Here is a 16,785-nt window from a genome sequence, read left to right as displayed (position 1 = left end):
TAGTGACGTCACTATTTGACACGTGTTCTTATGGGAGCTCGCTTTGCTTGTAGTAATGACATGTTTTGCACCAGACACGGATCTCACGCACACGAAGTATCTTCTTCCCCACCTCTATTAAACTCTCATTGCAACAGATACCCCAACAGGAAGGTCCGGATAGTGTGGGATTAAGGCTGTCTTCTACCAAAAAAAAAGTAAAAGCCAAGACTACTCTCTCCTCGACTCACTAAACACATTCCCATGATCGCCAAACCCTACGTCTCTCCGGAACCACCAAGAAGACAATTCTTCAGAGAGGGGCTAGTGTGCATCTCACCCTCAAGGTTAGCTGCTTATCCTGCATCAACGAACATCGATGGCTCGCTTGGTGGAATCTAACCAAGATACCATACATACTTAGTAAGTTTCCCGAGTGGTCCTCACCACTCCCTTTGTCCTCGAGAGGCGGCAGGATCAGGCATGACGCCGCGCCCAATTGTTTTGCAAGCATCATCATTCGAGAGAACCCGCAAAACCGAAACGATTTAGATACTGTCGGAAGCACCGCTTGCTGCTCCGACTGTCGCTTGTTCACAACCGACAGTTCAGTTTTGTGGTGAGTCAACTCCAGTTTCCTGGATCTCAACCACGCATCCACAGCCTTAATCGAGTGGGCAGCAGTCCACTCCACTTTTTTGATTGATTCACCGTAGACTTCCGGCGTAATGTCTCCACCCAACCGGGAGTTCTATCCTCAACACCTCGTCGTACATGACATTCCATAACAATGGACCCTGGATGGAACCTTGCGGGACTCTTGAGGTTATGTGAAGTACTCGATTTTGGAAGTAACTTCCGAGTACAGATACCCGGGTATCTCCAGACGCAGGAGCGCATCGGCAATAGCCGGCCAACTGGCGCTATTGAACGCGTTCCTTACAGGAGTTCCTTACAGAGTCACTACTGCACAGTAGCAAATTCCCCTTCTCTTACACTGAAGCGCTATCTCGGCGGTCTTTGTAACCGACAGGAACTCGGTCCAGACCTGGGGCCTTACCCAATGGACTTTGCTATCCCCGCAAGACTAGGATCATGACACGGAAAAAGTCCCTCGTTGATCCCCTTCAACATCTCTGGCGATTGCGCTCTGCAGTAGCCATTACACCTCTTGTCTTGGCCATCACGTTCCTGTAGGCATCTCCCCACGGATTCGCACTGGAACTCTGACAGACACCCTCAAAGCAGGCCTTTTTGGATGCCCCTATCTCCAGTTTTCAGCGTGATTTTAGTAGCGGCGAACACCACCCGCCGTTCGTTTCGCTCTTCCTGATCTGCGCACGTGTGGTGCTGGTCCGCAATCGCTTGAGTCCACCAGGAAGCCAATAAGCGATTTTCCATTCCAATGTCGCATTCGATGGTCGCATCACATCCACGCGAGAACACCGCTACCAGCTCGTCACCGCTTAGACCGAGCTCACACCGGAAAGCCTTCCTTAATACCTCGTCGTTGAAATTCCATCTGCTACTCAGTTGCCGTTACCGTTGGCTACTCGGTATGCGTCCACTATGATAGTGATATTATTCCCCCACTCAGCGACTGCCTGACACCATAGTTGCTAGGCTACGTGACAATGGTTCAGGTTCTACTGCGTTACCTGCACTTCACATTGTCATCTGTGGCACTATTGAAGACCAGGTCTCCGGTTGAGTGCTTCTGGTTTAAGACACCTGAAACAAGACTCCGGTGGCTCGTGTATGCCCAGCGGACATATCGACCAGTCCACCGTGAGCTTTCCTTCTTCAAGGAACTTGAAAGCCTCCACACAGGTAGCTTACCAAAGTCACAAGTGTCTCTGCTAGGCCTTTGCGTAGCCAAAAGGCTGCGGTGGCCACCTGCACCTCGCCCTGTTGCCGCAGTGCCGTGACGAGCTCTTGCTTCCGTGATCTTATCTAGGTTTTTATTCTTCATAGTCCCTACAGCTGTAAGAGCCCTCACCGCGATCCCTCGGGAAAGGGTATCTTTGCCAGACACATTTTGGCAGCGTCTTTACTCCTGCTCTTCTGATTTTTCGGGACGCCTGGATGGGGTCCGACCTACCGGCATTATTGCCCTTTACTCTCGAAATCTCGAAGCCTGGCGAGCACCGCCTGATTGCTCCTCACCTAACGACTCGTCCGCACGAGTCCCGCGAGTAGCACGGGAAAATACGTTTACCATCGTCAACGCGTTTTCGATACTATGATTTGTCTCAATTCTTTAGATCCAACATCGCTGGCTATGTCAATCATCCGACTCATCAATTGGAGTAAGTAAGACCGATTACTTTGAAGCGTCAAACCAAATCAATGATTGTATCGATATCCTTTTAATCCATCAGGGAAAACCCAAAATAACGTCCCATTATCAATCCCGACGCGTACCGATTAGTAAACATCGATCGAAAAGAAACATGCGATCGCAAAATATAAGTCAGCAGCTAGTAAGCGACACACTCCGTTTATTGTTTATTTATGCTACAACGTCGTCGTGATGATGGAGACACGACGGCGAAGTATCGAGATTTGCAAGGGATAGATACCCCGCGCCTCCATCATTACCCCAACACCCCGCACTAGTGGAGCGCGCACGCCTTCGATTCGCGCTGGAGGCATGTCCGATGATTCGTAATTAAAGGTGATTACTCATTCACGCGCGAAGAGAAAAATCCACTGCGCGAAGCTCCGACTCAGACGGAGTGCGAGCTCTCGATTGACACAACAGCGACGACAGCCGCCACCGACGACGACGACGACACGTCTTGGGGAGGTATTTCGTCACCACTCCAAATACCCGTATCAACCGGTTAACACGCTGAACTTGGTGCAAAAACTTGAAGAGTTCTGCCTTCGTTCTTGGTAACCAGCTACGTTTCGTAGAACTAGCAGTCGAGAGAATAAGTTGCAAAATATTTCAAGTTACCGGGTTACAGTTACTTCGATGGAATTCCAGAACAGTTGGAAATTTCATAATACCTATGACTGTCTAGTTCGATATTCGCTAACATTGTTACTCACAGATTGCCTAGCCGCCAATTAATAATCACTAATAACACATTTCATGACAGAAATATGATAATGGAAATTGCTTTATTCTGAAAAATGCTCGTGCGACATTTTGTCGAATGACAAATGGACAATATATATGACAAAATAATTTAAACACATGCAATCTGCCATCTGAATTGGCAGCCATCTGTTCATTTGACTACTTTTCGTTTGATCGAGTGTTACTCAGTAGAAGCTTCAGTTTTGGCCAGCCTGGAGTTTTGGCCATAGTGCGGAATTGAGCCTGTTGCGATCTAAATCGGCGTAATTGTTTTTTACTAGTAGATCCCAATACAATATGATGATCACAGCTGTAAAACCATACTCTCTCTCTCTTCTTGGCGTAACGTCCTCATTGGGACAAAGCCTGCTTCTCAGCTTAGTGTTCTATGAGCACTTCCACAGTTATTAACTGAGAGCTTCCTCTGCAAATGATCATTTTGCATGCGTATATCATGTGGCAGGCACGAAGATACTCTATGCCCAAGGAAGTCAAGGAAATTTCCTTTACGAAAAGATCCTGAACCGACCGGGAATCGAACCCTTCACCCTCAGCATGGTCATGCTGAATACCCGTGCGTTTACCGCCTCGGCTATATGGGCCCCATACATTTTGATTAAATGTATAATGTGTAAAATGTGGAATAAAAATATATACATTTCCTAAAAAAAATCAGCTCCCATATATCTATTTTGGCCAGGGTGCTTCTAATTTGGTTACTGCCATAAGAAATACACGAGATTGACCAAAATAGAAACCAAAGTTGAGAATGTGGCCAAAACTGCGGCAATGCATCTATTTTGGCCAGTGCCACTTTTAATACAGAAATCAAGTATTAGCTTGATTTCTGCCTTTTTCCTTTAAAATATAGATTGAAACCTTTTATTTGACACATCGATAGTTTTCAATGGATTATTGGTTATTTTTATAAAAATGATTTCTCTTAGACTGGCCAAAACCGGTGCCCGCACCGTATGTGTTAGCAATGTCCAAAAAAGACAACTCAGCAATTACCAAAAATATGGCTTTTTTTAATTGACTATGTTCATAAGTTCAATAAACTGTCGCAATAACATAACAAAATTTAAAACAAAAATCAAAATTCCTTTTTGGAATAATGTCTTTTAAGTTTAATTTTTATATCTTTTTGCTTATGCAAATTATTTTTATTTAAAAAATGATCATTTTTGGTGAAAATGCTCCTACTCAATAGACGAATCCTAGACATACACTCCCGATCAAAAGTTTCAAAAAATGTCATTTTTGGGTGAAAGGAACTTCGAACATGATATAGCCCAATTTTTCATGATTTGGGTTAAAAAAAAAAACAATTTTTTTTGTAAAGTTGCCAAATTTTCTAAAACACAAATTCAAACTTACGGCAGTGACGCTGGATACGCGCTAAAAGGACAAAATGAGTCAGTTGACTGTGTTCCTTATAACTACTTAATAATAAGGTTGGAGCAAATCTCATTATCATTTTTTTCGTCACAGTGCTCGTTGACTCGTAAAGGAGTGGGGGGGGGATAATAAATAAAAAATAGCTTTGGGGGCATCCGTAAAGTACGTCACGCTTAGAGGGGGGAGGGGGGGTTTTGAAAAGTGTTACAAGCAATGTGTTCAGTATAGGAAAAACCCGTACGAAGGGGGGAGGGGGGGGTTGAAAAATCCCATTTTTAGCGTGACGTACAAAATGGATGCCCCCTTTGATGAAAAAATACGCCAACAATTAAGAAAAAACGTGAAACTCATCGAATTTTTTATGACATTTTCTGGGCGACTCTGATTTCACCTTAAAATTTTAAATTTTCTTGAATATTTTATTTGTGTCCCCCTCAAAATATAGAATTCCGACCAAAATTTTTCGAGAGGCGGAGGTCAGCCTAAAGTTTGTTATAGAGCATTTCCAGCCCACAACACGGGAAAATATGCCATTTTTGACTCGATATTTTAAAATCTTAATAAGTTTTTGTTCATTAGCTGACTTTCTGAATGTTTTACTTTTTCATCAACACATAATCATTTTTCGTCACCTAACTTTCGAAAATAAGCATATGAAAATACATATATAATTTACTTCTTTCAAAGAAATGTAACTCGAAAAAGATCTGATTAATTGAAAGGATGTCTTCGAAGATATGTCAGGTTATTTAGAGAACTTTTATAAACAAAAAATGCACTAAGAATAATATTCTTCATTGAGGGTGTCCCAGAAAGTATGGGAACAACTTTGCAGCTCTGTCATTTTGGAATGGGTAGATAAATATGCTTTTTTTCACACATATCCTGTCTTAATATATTAACAAAAAATGCCGATTATTAAAATTAGCGTTTTACTTTGGATTCAAATGCAGTAGAATATTCATGAAAAGACCTTAAGAAACTTTTGTACAAATTGCTTCTTCTTCTTCTTCTTGGCGTAACGTCCTCACTGGGACAAAGCCTGCTTCTCAGCTTAGTGTTCAATGAGCTCTTCCACAGTTTTTAACTGAGAGCTTCCTCTGCCAATGACCATTTTGCATGTGTATATCGTGTGGCAGGCACGAAGATACTCTATGCCCAAGGAAGTCAAGGAAATTTCCTTTACGAAAAGATCCTGGACCGACCGGGAATCGAACCCGTCACCCTCAGCATGGTCATGCTGAATACCCGTGTACAAATTGCTATATTTTTCAATAACATTGCTTATGTTATTTTTGTTTTAATCGTCGCGATTTGATTTGATTTTATTTGACAACAGTTCGATGTAGGAAAATAATATGCAAACTTGAATTGAAAATTATATGTAGAAACTATTTTTGATATCAAAAATATCAAAGCTTGTTCCCTTCCCATTGTTTTGAAAATTGATTAAAATCAAATTCGAGATAAAAAAAAAGTTAGAAGCATTTGACCACCCTAGGTTACACTTTGTTCTCAATAACTTATTGATAAATGGTTAAGGGGATCGCAGCAGTCTGTGAGCGCGCGCGGACGTTCTGAAAATTTATGCTTTAATTTTTTTCTTGCGTCCGCATTTTTTAGTTTTTTTGTTGTATTTTCTGTTTTGTTACTTATGATTATGTTATGAGTGCCTGACAAATGAAAACTAATGAAAGATTGCATTGAAGCCATATAAGGGAAAATTTTAATTTTTATCGATACCCACTGACCACTGAACAAGTGAACGGACCGTAGTTGCGAACGGTCGTGCGTTGCAGAGATATTGCTCTCGAGTGTTTCTTTTGCTTTGTTTGGCTGGCAGAAATTTGGTTTAGCTAGTGGCGCTACGCCTTCCAGAAAAAGTAGTTGTTGACATAATGAACAAAAGTGTAGAATTAGCTATAAGTTAAAATACACATTAATAATAATAATAATAATAAAAATAATAATAATAATAATAATAATGAAGAACCAGTGCGCGATTGTGAACACATAAAGTGAAGATTCCGAAGTTTCTGAGATATAATTTGTGAGGCTTATTAGCCAGGACACAGTGTAAATGCCTGTACCCCATCCCGGAATCAAAAAGGCATATGGAGTGACAAAAACTCTTAGCTATGTCACTCCCAACATTGGTGTTTGAATATACTAAAACAATTTCACTCACTCAAACACATCTACATGATTTACACCAATACACCTACACACGCAACGAATCGCAATCATTTATTAATGTTAACCATTCAGCCTGGATCCGCAATAGTTGGGACACAGAAATACTGCTGCAATTGTCACATTAAAATTGCTCAAATTTGGCAAGGGAACATCTTAAGTTGTGTTCATTTCACCTGCAAAATTTTATGTTAACCAGGGCAGTACTTCTTGTTGTATCAATCACAACAGTAGAACGTGTGGAAATGATTTTTTGCCATTAGGGGAAATCAGGACATAATGGACACCCGGGGCGAAATGGATACCACTGTTTTTGCCAAAACTAATGACTTTTGTGTTAAATTTTTAATACATAAGTGTAAAGGAACAAGTCATTGTTCTATTTTTCAAAAGTATCATTTATATTCCTCCAATATAACCAAAATATAATTGAAATTGAAATATGTTATTCATATGGCGAAATTCCTATGATTTCGAAACAGCAGCAAATAAGTTATTACGTATTTTTGAGTGTGTACTGTACACCATAAAAATGAATTGTTGCCTTATCTACATGTATACGCAGATTTAGCAATGGGTGAAGTATGATATTTTTATCATAATTTTCTAAAAATAGCAATTTTAATGTTGTAGTCGATTCGGGGCGAAATGATCACTGGCATTAACGAATGGATACGAGCATTGCATACGGTTAGGCGTTTTAGAGAGAGTTTAGAAAAAATCAAAACGATTACTTTAGTCCAAAATTTATTGATTTAACATTGATATTATTTAAATTCGTCTAAGATGGAGCATTATATCTGTGGTATTGATGTCCGTAGGCAAATTTCTTAACTGGTCGATGTAATCGAAGAACTAGCATAAAATATGCAGGGGCGTCCATTATACCCCGATGGGTGTCCATTTCGACCCGTACCTTTCCTGCCAGCCCTAAAAATACACGGTTTATAATTCATTATTTCTTCACAATAAAGCCATTCTACCTGCTGTAAATGATTGAAATACGTAGGAAACAAGCTAAAGTTGTAAGCTAGCTAATAATATGTTAAGTTTTCTCTATTATACAGGCCTAACATACAAATTAGCTTAGGGTATCCATTATGTCCCTAAACCCCCTACGTTGTGAAAACGTCAACTTTTCACTGAGCAAAAAAAATAAAAATAAAAAAGAGCGCTAAAATGGCCTATTTTTCCACCAAAAAAAGTTCCGGAAAGTATTACATTTATCAACATACATTTTTTTTAATTTTCGTGTGTGTTATCAATAGTAGGATGAACTGCATGTTAAATGAGGTCGATTTACTATGATACTCAGACATACCTCATTCTGCAGAAGTATGTAACCTAGAAGAAATCCTATTCAAACCTCATTTTTCGTAAAGACAAAATTTTTTTATGAACGATTTTTTTCAGTACTCATCGAATTTACGACTCGTGCTGGAAAAATCATCATTTTGCAACTTGTTGCATAAATAACTATTGCACAAAACTAAATTTAGCTTCTCAGGGCTATAACTTTTGTAATTGACAATAGAAATGAATGAATTTTGAACAAATAACACAGCGCAACATTTTTTTGTCTCAAGAGCAAACTTATGTGTCTCCGAAGGATTTTGGGCTGCTGAATCCGAATCCGGGCTCAGATTTGCTCTAACACGTCACAATTTTGAGCTATACCTCAATTTATAGGGCAAAATATGCGATTTTGGGCTCTTTTGACTGCAAACCATTAAGCATGGAAATATTTTTTTTAGGCAATCAAAAGGTTAATTGGTCAATTAACATCTAAATTAACGACTCATGCAAAATATTTCGCTTTACCTAATCAAATTTAATAGATTTAAGCATTTTATGTTAGTATGAAAACTTGCATGCAACTTTTGGAGGGTAACTTGTATGGGGAACATCGTACCTAACATAAATCGCTTAAAACTATCAAATTCGATTTGGTAAAATGAAATATTTTGCATGAGTCGTTAATTTAGATGTTAGTTGACCAACTAACCTTTTGATTGCTTAATAAAAATATTTCCTTGCTTAATGGCTTGCAGTCAAAAAAGCCCAAAATCGCATATTTTGTCCTATAAATTGAGGTATAGCTCAAAATTGTGACGTGTTAGAGCAAATCTGAGCCCGGATTCGAATTCAGCAGCCCAAAATCCTTCGGAGACACACAAGTTTGCTCTTGAGACAGACCAAAAGTTAAATTTTGTTACGCTGTGTAATTATCAATATGCATTTCTTGATTCAACAAAATAAAAAAAAAGTCGATGCACTATCAACAATTTTGTAATCAATGGGATTGATAAAAGCTAAAATAAAAACGTATCCTAATGCCTTTAAAGTATACCTGTTTGATACTAGCATTACCAAATGAGTTAGAAGACTGCTGATTGAAAGAACTGCAAGAAGTGTCGGAATTTTTGTACCCTGTTTATTTTAAAGCAGATTTGAAAAGATCTTCTAAATTATGAAATAAGTATTACATGCTAGAAGTTTGGATACTTTCGGTGCCATTTCTCGAAATGTGAGGCGTCCAATGTATGTTATTTCAGCCAGAATACAGTGTAGAAGATATTGGGAGCTATTAGAAGACGTAATAGTAGTAAGCGCTGCCCTGTGATTTACAGGGTGGCAACGTGAAAGTGATACACTAGTTTGGGAGCCATACGTTGCCATTCATGCTATTGCATTGAAAACAAGTGTGCTTGGGAAAACTGGATCTTAGATATGGGGCTTTTAAGAAACAAAGGATTCACGGATTGACTCTGAAGAATATTTCCGACAGGGTTGCCAGATCTCGAGTTCTGCTCAAGACGCACGCCGCTCACAACATTTTTTTTCGGACGATTTTTTTACTTTGGAAGCGTCTCTGAATAAACAAAATGATCGTGTGTATAAAGCAAGTCTTCGTGAAATTCCTGCCGACAAACGAGAGGTTCAACGATAACGAAGTGCTGCCGCGGTGATGGTTTGGGGCGCCATATGAACAAAAGGCCAATTACCATTGTTGTCCATCGACAGGCGCATAAAAATCAACAAAGAGTACTTTTTACAACACGTCACCAAAGATCACCTATTCCCCAATACCAAGAAACTGTTTGGAAAAGAAAGTTTATGTTTCCAGCAGGACTCAGTACCGACGCATAAGGCAGAGGGTTGTTGAACAGTGGTGCAAGCAAAATTTACCGTGTTTCATCAGCTCATCGGAATAGCTGGTTTCGTCTCCTGATTTGAACCCACTGGACTTTTGTACATGAGAATACGTGCTAGGGAACCTGGGCGACGCGAAGAACTTGGTTTTGGATACCTTCAAAACCGTTTGGTAAAAATTTGGGATGAAATGCTGGACGAAGAGGTGCGTGCGACTTGTAATAATTTCGAGAAGCGTCTGCGGGCCATAATTCAAAACAAAGGGGAATAATTCTAATTGAACTAAATACTTTGTAAGTTTAATACTTTGTTGTGTTATAAAAAGTGAATTTACAGAAAAATTAAATCCTGTTTGAATTTTGCATCAGTTTTCGAGTGTATCATTTCTACGTTGCCACCCTGTATGCAAGTGAAACCATAATATTTCATCGAAACAATACTTAAATACGTGATTTTTTGATGGTTTGCGTTTTTTTTTTTTTTCTGATAAAAACATTAGGGGTATTCACGAAACAGATTAAATTGCTGCGTAAACCATGATTTTCCGCTTATTTGAAATGTTTCACAATTTTGCGAATGAAATAATCAAAGATTGCCTTGGTGATCGCGACGTTTAATCAGTTTACGCTGTTTAGTGGATCCCCCTATTGTTTTTCGTAAATTTTCTACCTGCACTCGTCATGAAACTTTCATTAGATTCTTTTGAAACACTTCCAGTAAAAATAACTACATTAAATCTCAATTTGGAAATATTTTCAATATTATGACATATTTATATAAGATGCATGTTAAAATCAATATGGCAACACTTCCGAAAACGATCAAATCCATGTTTTATAAGTCGATCCATAATACAGGTCACCATACAAAATTTTGTTGGATATTTTTTCGAAATTTGTTAGTATTTTATTATGGAATTCCAAACATTGTACAATTCGGCTAAACGAATGTCTAGGCAAATTTTAAATTTTTCTTGTACTTTTCGATCAAAACATAAATAATATATTGTTTCATCCCATTGAGTAATGCAAATTACCTATAAGATCCTCCAAAAATTAAAAAAAGAACATAAAATTATTACAGTTGCGAAAAAAATAGGAAAAATATGCCTCAGCTAAACGAATATCTACCACTGTATATACATAATCAGTTAACATTTGTGAAAGTTTCATACGTACATATTGGCATAAACATTCGAAAATTGTGAATAACCATTATGGTGGCCCACATTTATATGAAAAACAAATATTTCGATAAATACCAAGTCTCATCTCCTGAATCAGTTGTTTTGAACTCCCAGAAGCTAAGTTCAAAATTTGAACAAAATCAGTCACGCCTAAGGGAGCACTCTGTCTGGGAAAACGTGCCCAAATGTATGCAGAAATCTCAAGTTTTCTATTTTTCCAAGCTGCTCCTGGCCATTCGGAAGACCAAGTCCCACAACAAGTTGGTACCAACACCACAAGGCACCGAATACGCTAGCAAGATGCGATTCACCCCCGGATGAGCTGCAGTGAAACCTTTGGCCCAATCCTTACCCTGTCCATCCCTCAAAATGTGACCTTCTAACCTCGAGCTGTCACGAGTACCCTGGCTTCCACCCATTACTAATAGATATCATGAAAAAGTATAATATAATGTATAATGTATACTATTAAGTACAAAAAAAGATCTTCTGCTCCGCAAAGCGTTATACGCGATTGAGCCCCAAATAAATAAACTAGATCAAAAAAAAAATTGTACCCTTGCTAAATCTCCCTATCTTCGACGGTGAAACATCCGTTTCAAGTGCAAGAATCCCGGACAGTGTAGAAAACCCCCATTAATTAATTTTCCCATTAATTTGGCAAGGGTACAAAATTGTTAATGAGGCCATTCCACCAAAATCCCGACATACCTCCGTGCAAACACGGCACTTCACAAGTTGGTTAACTTCGAGCCCTGATCGAAACGTCGGCGATGAAACAACAGAACTAACGCTTATTTCTGTGACTGCAAGCCGAAACCATTAAAAGACAAATATTTATCTATATCTAACCTAATAGCTTAGACAATTAAAGGTGTTGCAATAATTTCGTGTTCGCTCTTTAGCATTTAGTTCTGATATTCTACACAAAGCTACCTAATTTTAAAAATATTGATTATAATAAATCGGAAGTCCAGAAGCTCCATGATTTTAGCATATTTATAGGAGATGAAATACTTCAATAAAGTTTTCATAAGGCATAGCTTCAGAATGCTTAAAAATGAACATAAATTAGCTATGACATGGTTTTCCAAACAGTGGGTCGCGAGGAACAGTAGAATATTTTACTGTAGCAGACAACTGATGAGGGAATTTCTTTGGTGGGTCGCGAAAAGTACGTCTGCGGCAAAAAAGGGTGTCGCGCACCCGAAAGTTTGGAAACCTATGAGCTATAGATTCTGTAGAGAATAAGGCTACAAAATTTGCTGAAAACATAATAGAATTAAAAAATATATATCCCATTCTTGACGAACCTGCACAATTGTGCTGTTGAATAATAACAGGCTTGCATATTTTTTTCAACTGTTTTAGTAATTGAACTATTTATTATACTTGTATATTTGCAAAAAAAAAACTTTTGTTTACGTTGCATGTGGGATTGACCACAAGTTGAACAAAAAGTAGACAAAAACCGTAAAACATGAAAAAGTTTTATCTGTCGTGTTTTTTTTTTATTTTCGATTCATCTAAGTAGTCAAAGCTAAAAATCGAAAGATTAAGAGTGGCTGTTTCAAATGAGGGATAAGAATTGTTGTTTTGTTGGGAAATCTAAGAGTTCTGGAGAGCTAATGTTAAGCGATTTGTATGGAGATTTCACTTTTTGGCGCGCCGTCCTGAAAGGGATATGAAGAGTATTGAGGTTCTCAAAATTTATTAGACTTCTGTGCAAATAATTTTTGCACAGTGATTATTTGCACAGCTCACTGAACACCTGCGTTTCCTCACGGTTACCCCGACAACAACGTTTTTCCACATTGTTAGAATTTTTTCGCTCAACGTTTGATGAGTTCAATTGTTTTGATCACCATCGTATCGACATAGTACGTTCAAAAAGACAGCAGAGCCGATGAAAATTATGCGCAATAGAGGTCATGTATGTAGTAGCATGGTTTAAATAAAAGTGAGTCTAAGGCTCTACAAAGTTTTGGTGAACCTGCTCGATGAGTCTGGAGAATATAGAAACAATTTGGGGGTTCCAAGAGCCGAAATCAGTTGGGGGATAGTTGAGGGAAGGATGGATTACAGATCGAAAGCTAATAAATCCATGATGAAGCTGGGGATTGATTCAGTCCGTTGAGATATGTTGGGAAGAAACTATAATTGTAGTTCTGCAAGGCTCATGGATTCAGGAATAAGATGGTTGGTACAAAAAAAGGCACCTAGCTATATCATATAGCCCGGGTTGGAGTAAATTGCCAGTGCATATCACCCGGGAAAAAGACTCTTTGACTCCCGTTTCACCGGGATGAAGCCTGAACCATTACACGGAATATTTCCCAAAGGCAGGTTTCGCTGAATGTCATCGTCTGTGAGTTCGTTTCTCTTGTGTTGGTAAAATTTCTAATATTTTTATGCACACGCCTACTAATATTAGTGAGTGTGCAAATTGTATCTCACTAAAACGAAACTGCACTAGAGTCTAGAAATTCATGCAATCGTCAATATGAATCTTGTATTATATTTTCGATTTAAGGCGTACTAGGTGAATGTTATGAAATTGGTAAGAAATCTAATATCTATCAAAGAAGTAGCAACTTATTTGAATTGTATGTGATGAGTACATCCATGATGGAAGCATGGCAGCCAATCGACACCTCAGCTTCTCTTTTCAAAAGCTGAGATAATTGCTTTGCCATCATAATCGTGCGAATATCTACCGTAATACATGGGATAGACAACATTATCAAGACAGGCAAAATTCAGATAATACTCAATTAGCTGAAACTTTTCGTAAAGTGTAACAGAAATTTTCAAATTTTAGCTGATAATTGTTCAACTAGTTTATTAATGGTCCGAATTTGAGCAAGTTCGAGCTATTCTACCAGAAGTTATAGCAATTATTGTAATCAACGTTTGACAAAGCTTAATATTATTTATAAGAAAGGAAGAAAGTTGGTTTATTTATAACATGAATCCTAGCTAAACATTTTAAGTTAAGTCATATATTTTTAGAGCTCAATGTATTAGTCATTAATGTTTCACGAATGCATTTGGTTTATTAAGTCCAGTTCAAAACTGGCTTTCAGTTAATTATATTTTTACATGAATCGCAATAACTGCATTTAGAATAGCTCAATCTAACTCAAATTTGGATCACCAATAAAATAACTGATCAATGATCAGTGAAAATGTGAGAATTTTTGAAGGACTTTAAGAAAAGTTACAGCTAATTAAAAGTTTTGTCTATCCCGATCATTTTGTCTTTTCCCTGTATGTTAAGATTTAAAATAACACAACATATGTTAAGATTTAAAATAACACAACATATTTTGTGTATCGTGTTTTTACTTTCTGGTTGTTTCTTCTCATAAGTCATTGCATATCCATACATAATCACATAAATCCACCAAAACATAAATGCGACCAAAACTCCAAAAATAAATATTTGATATTTTGCAAGTTGCCTTCAATCAGAATTTTGATAGTTTTCATATACATCGCTGATCAATTCCCAAATTCAAAATGTTTTTATTCAATTATCTGATTTAATTTAGATTTATATAAGTTTAATTTTCGCTTTACTTTCGATTAAAATAAAATCTTAAAATGTAAAAACATGTATTTTAAAGATCGTTAGCATGATACTGTTACATAATACGATGCATTGCATTCGTTGTTGAAAGTTGTGTTTGTTTCCTTATTATTTTCATTCACTTTCTAAAAAAAATGAACTAGGTAGTAGACCTGTTTGGAAATTGTTTGTTTTTTTTTTCTGTATTAGCGAGATTTTTAGCCCTAGACTAGTTCATCTCGGGACCTACGCTTGACTTCCCTTCCGAAGGAAAAACTCACTATTTTGCGAGTTTGTCGTTTACTTACTTTATTGAAAGTATTTGCAATATACTCAATGTTTGAGCTCATATGTTCTTAAATTTTTGAACACAGTTTCCCCGCCCTAACCTAAAGCTGGAATCATCTCCATGTGCTATCGATATCGTTACAGTTTGGAGTAGTTCAAGTTCACGACAACCGCACTACACTTCAAAATCTTTTTCTTCCACGGTCCGGATGCATTCAGCTCTCCACACAAAAAAAGTCGAAGATCACTGTGAACTCTTCCCGTCACGTCACTGCACTTCCTCGGTTGCATTAAACCGCGCACCAAACCGCGAAAATCAGATGCACTCGTCCCCGCACTCAACAACAACACGATCAATCGAAACGCGCGCTCTCTCCCTATTGAGCTGAGCAGCCACCACAAGGCAAGACAGCCACAGCGAAAGGCTTGTTGAACTTGAGCAGCGCCGCTAAGTGTCTCGCTTCGTCCAGCAACAACCGAGAACTGATGAATGGGAAAAGACACAAAGCGTACGCAACCACAAAATCCTCGCCCCCAACACGAGAAAGAGGTTTCGCGCTTGGTTGTGTGTGAGAATGAAATCAGAAAGAGAGGGTGCTATTGGGGAGAGGGTTCATTCAGCCACAGGTTGCTTTGTACTTTTCTCTCAGTGCTATGCTCAGAAGGAAAAGCATCGAACTGCAGAAGAACTTTTCTTATCTGTTCATGTTCATCTGTGCGCTTAGCTTTACTCCATATTATGAATGAATTTGAGGGGAAATGAAATTAGACTCATAAGAGCTTTGCTGCTATTGAGTTTTAACATTAGGCTATAGGCTTTTTGCCTGGCAGCATGTCGATGGCTATCAAGAGAAAAGCCAATAGTCGAATACCTTTGGCTGTATAGCGAGTTCGTCAATTGTTGAACAGTTAAGGTTGTAGTTTTTGTTTTCATTCGAGTTTCCATGAAATTATGCAAAATGGCTGCAAAGCATGCATTAAACTTCTTAAACTGACATTAACGTTTAAACCGTTAGTCTACAACCCACATGCTGAATGCATCCTTGGCTTAGCTTAACCTAATGTTGACCGACTTAAGTTAATTGTCTAACCGCAGATAAACAGTGATACGTCTGTTGCAATGTTGGACGTTGGAACAAGCGTTTATAGCGATTGAAATAATTGTCACGAAAGCATAGTCGCCCAATGCTTACTTTACTGATCAGACTAAGGCCTGGGTGGTCTCTGCTGTACATAGTAGCCGTCTCCATTCCACGCGGTCCATGGCTGTGTGTCTCCAGTTCCGCACTCTGCGTAGGGTCCGCAGATCGTCCTCCACTTGGTCGACCCACCTAGCTCGCTGCGCACCACGTCTTCTTGTACCGGTCGGATGACTCTCGAGAACCATTTTAGTCGGGTTGCTATCCGACATCCTGATGACGTGACCCGTCCACCGTAGCCTCCCGATTTTCGCGGTATGGACGATGGTTGGATCTCTCAGCAGCTCGTGGTTCATTCGCCTTCTCCAAGTCCCGTCTTCCATCTGCAGTTCGCCGTAGATGGTATGCAACACCTTCCGTTGGTCCTCTGCACGTAGAGTCCATGCTTCGTGTCCATAAAGGACTATCGGTCTAATCAGCGTTTTGTATAAGTTAACTTTGTGTGACGGCGAACTTTGTTCGATCGTAGGGTTCTGCGAAATCCAAAGTAAGCTCGATTTCCTGCCATAATGCATCTCTGTATTTCTCTGCTCAACCGCCTCGATTTCATCACCGTCGATAGAAATTAGGGGTGGCGCGCGCTGTGATTCTTCCCTGGAGCTCGTTGCCATCATGTACTTTGTCTGCGACACATTAATGACTAATCCGATTCGCCTGGTTTCACTTTTTAGTCGTACCGTAAAATGGGGTATCTTTGATAATGCGGGTAACTTTGATAGTGCGACAG

At 38.8% G+C, this 16,785-nt stretch overlaps 1 protein-coding gene across 1 annotated transcript in view; it reads right to left on the bottom strand.

The window, feature by feature from the left end:
- Positions 1 to 15,387, bottom strand: part of LOC109421880 (protein lozenge) — a 131,107-nt gene extending 115,720 nt beyond the window's left edge. The window contains exon 1 of the mRNA XM_029861755.2: positions 14,880 to 15,387. The gene's annotated coding sequence lies outside the window, so the exon portion shown is untranslated. The remainder of the gene's footprint in view (positions 1 to 14,879) is intronic.
- Between the last annotated feature and the right edge of the window lie 1,398 nt (positions 15,388 to 16,785).

Source organism: Aedes albopictus, chromosome 1 (assembly GCF_035046485.1).
Source record: "Aedes albopictus strain Foshan chromosome 1, AalbF5, whole genome shotgun sequence".
Lineage (NCBI taxonomy): Eukaryota > Metazoa > Arthropoda > Insecta > Diptera > Culicidae > Aedes > Aedes albopictus.
This window is presented reverse-complemented; position numbering and strand designations above follow the sequence as displayed.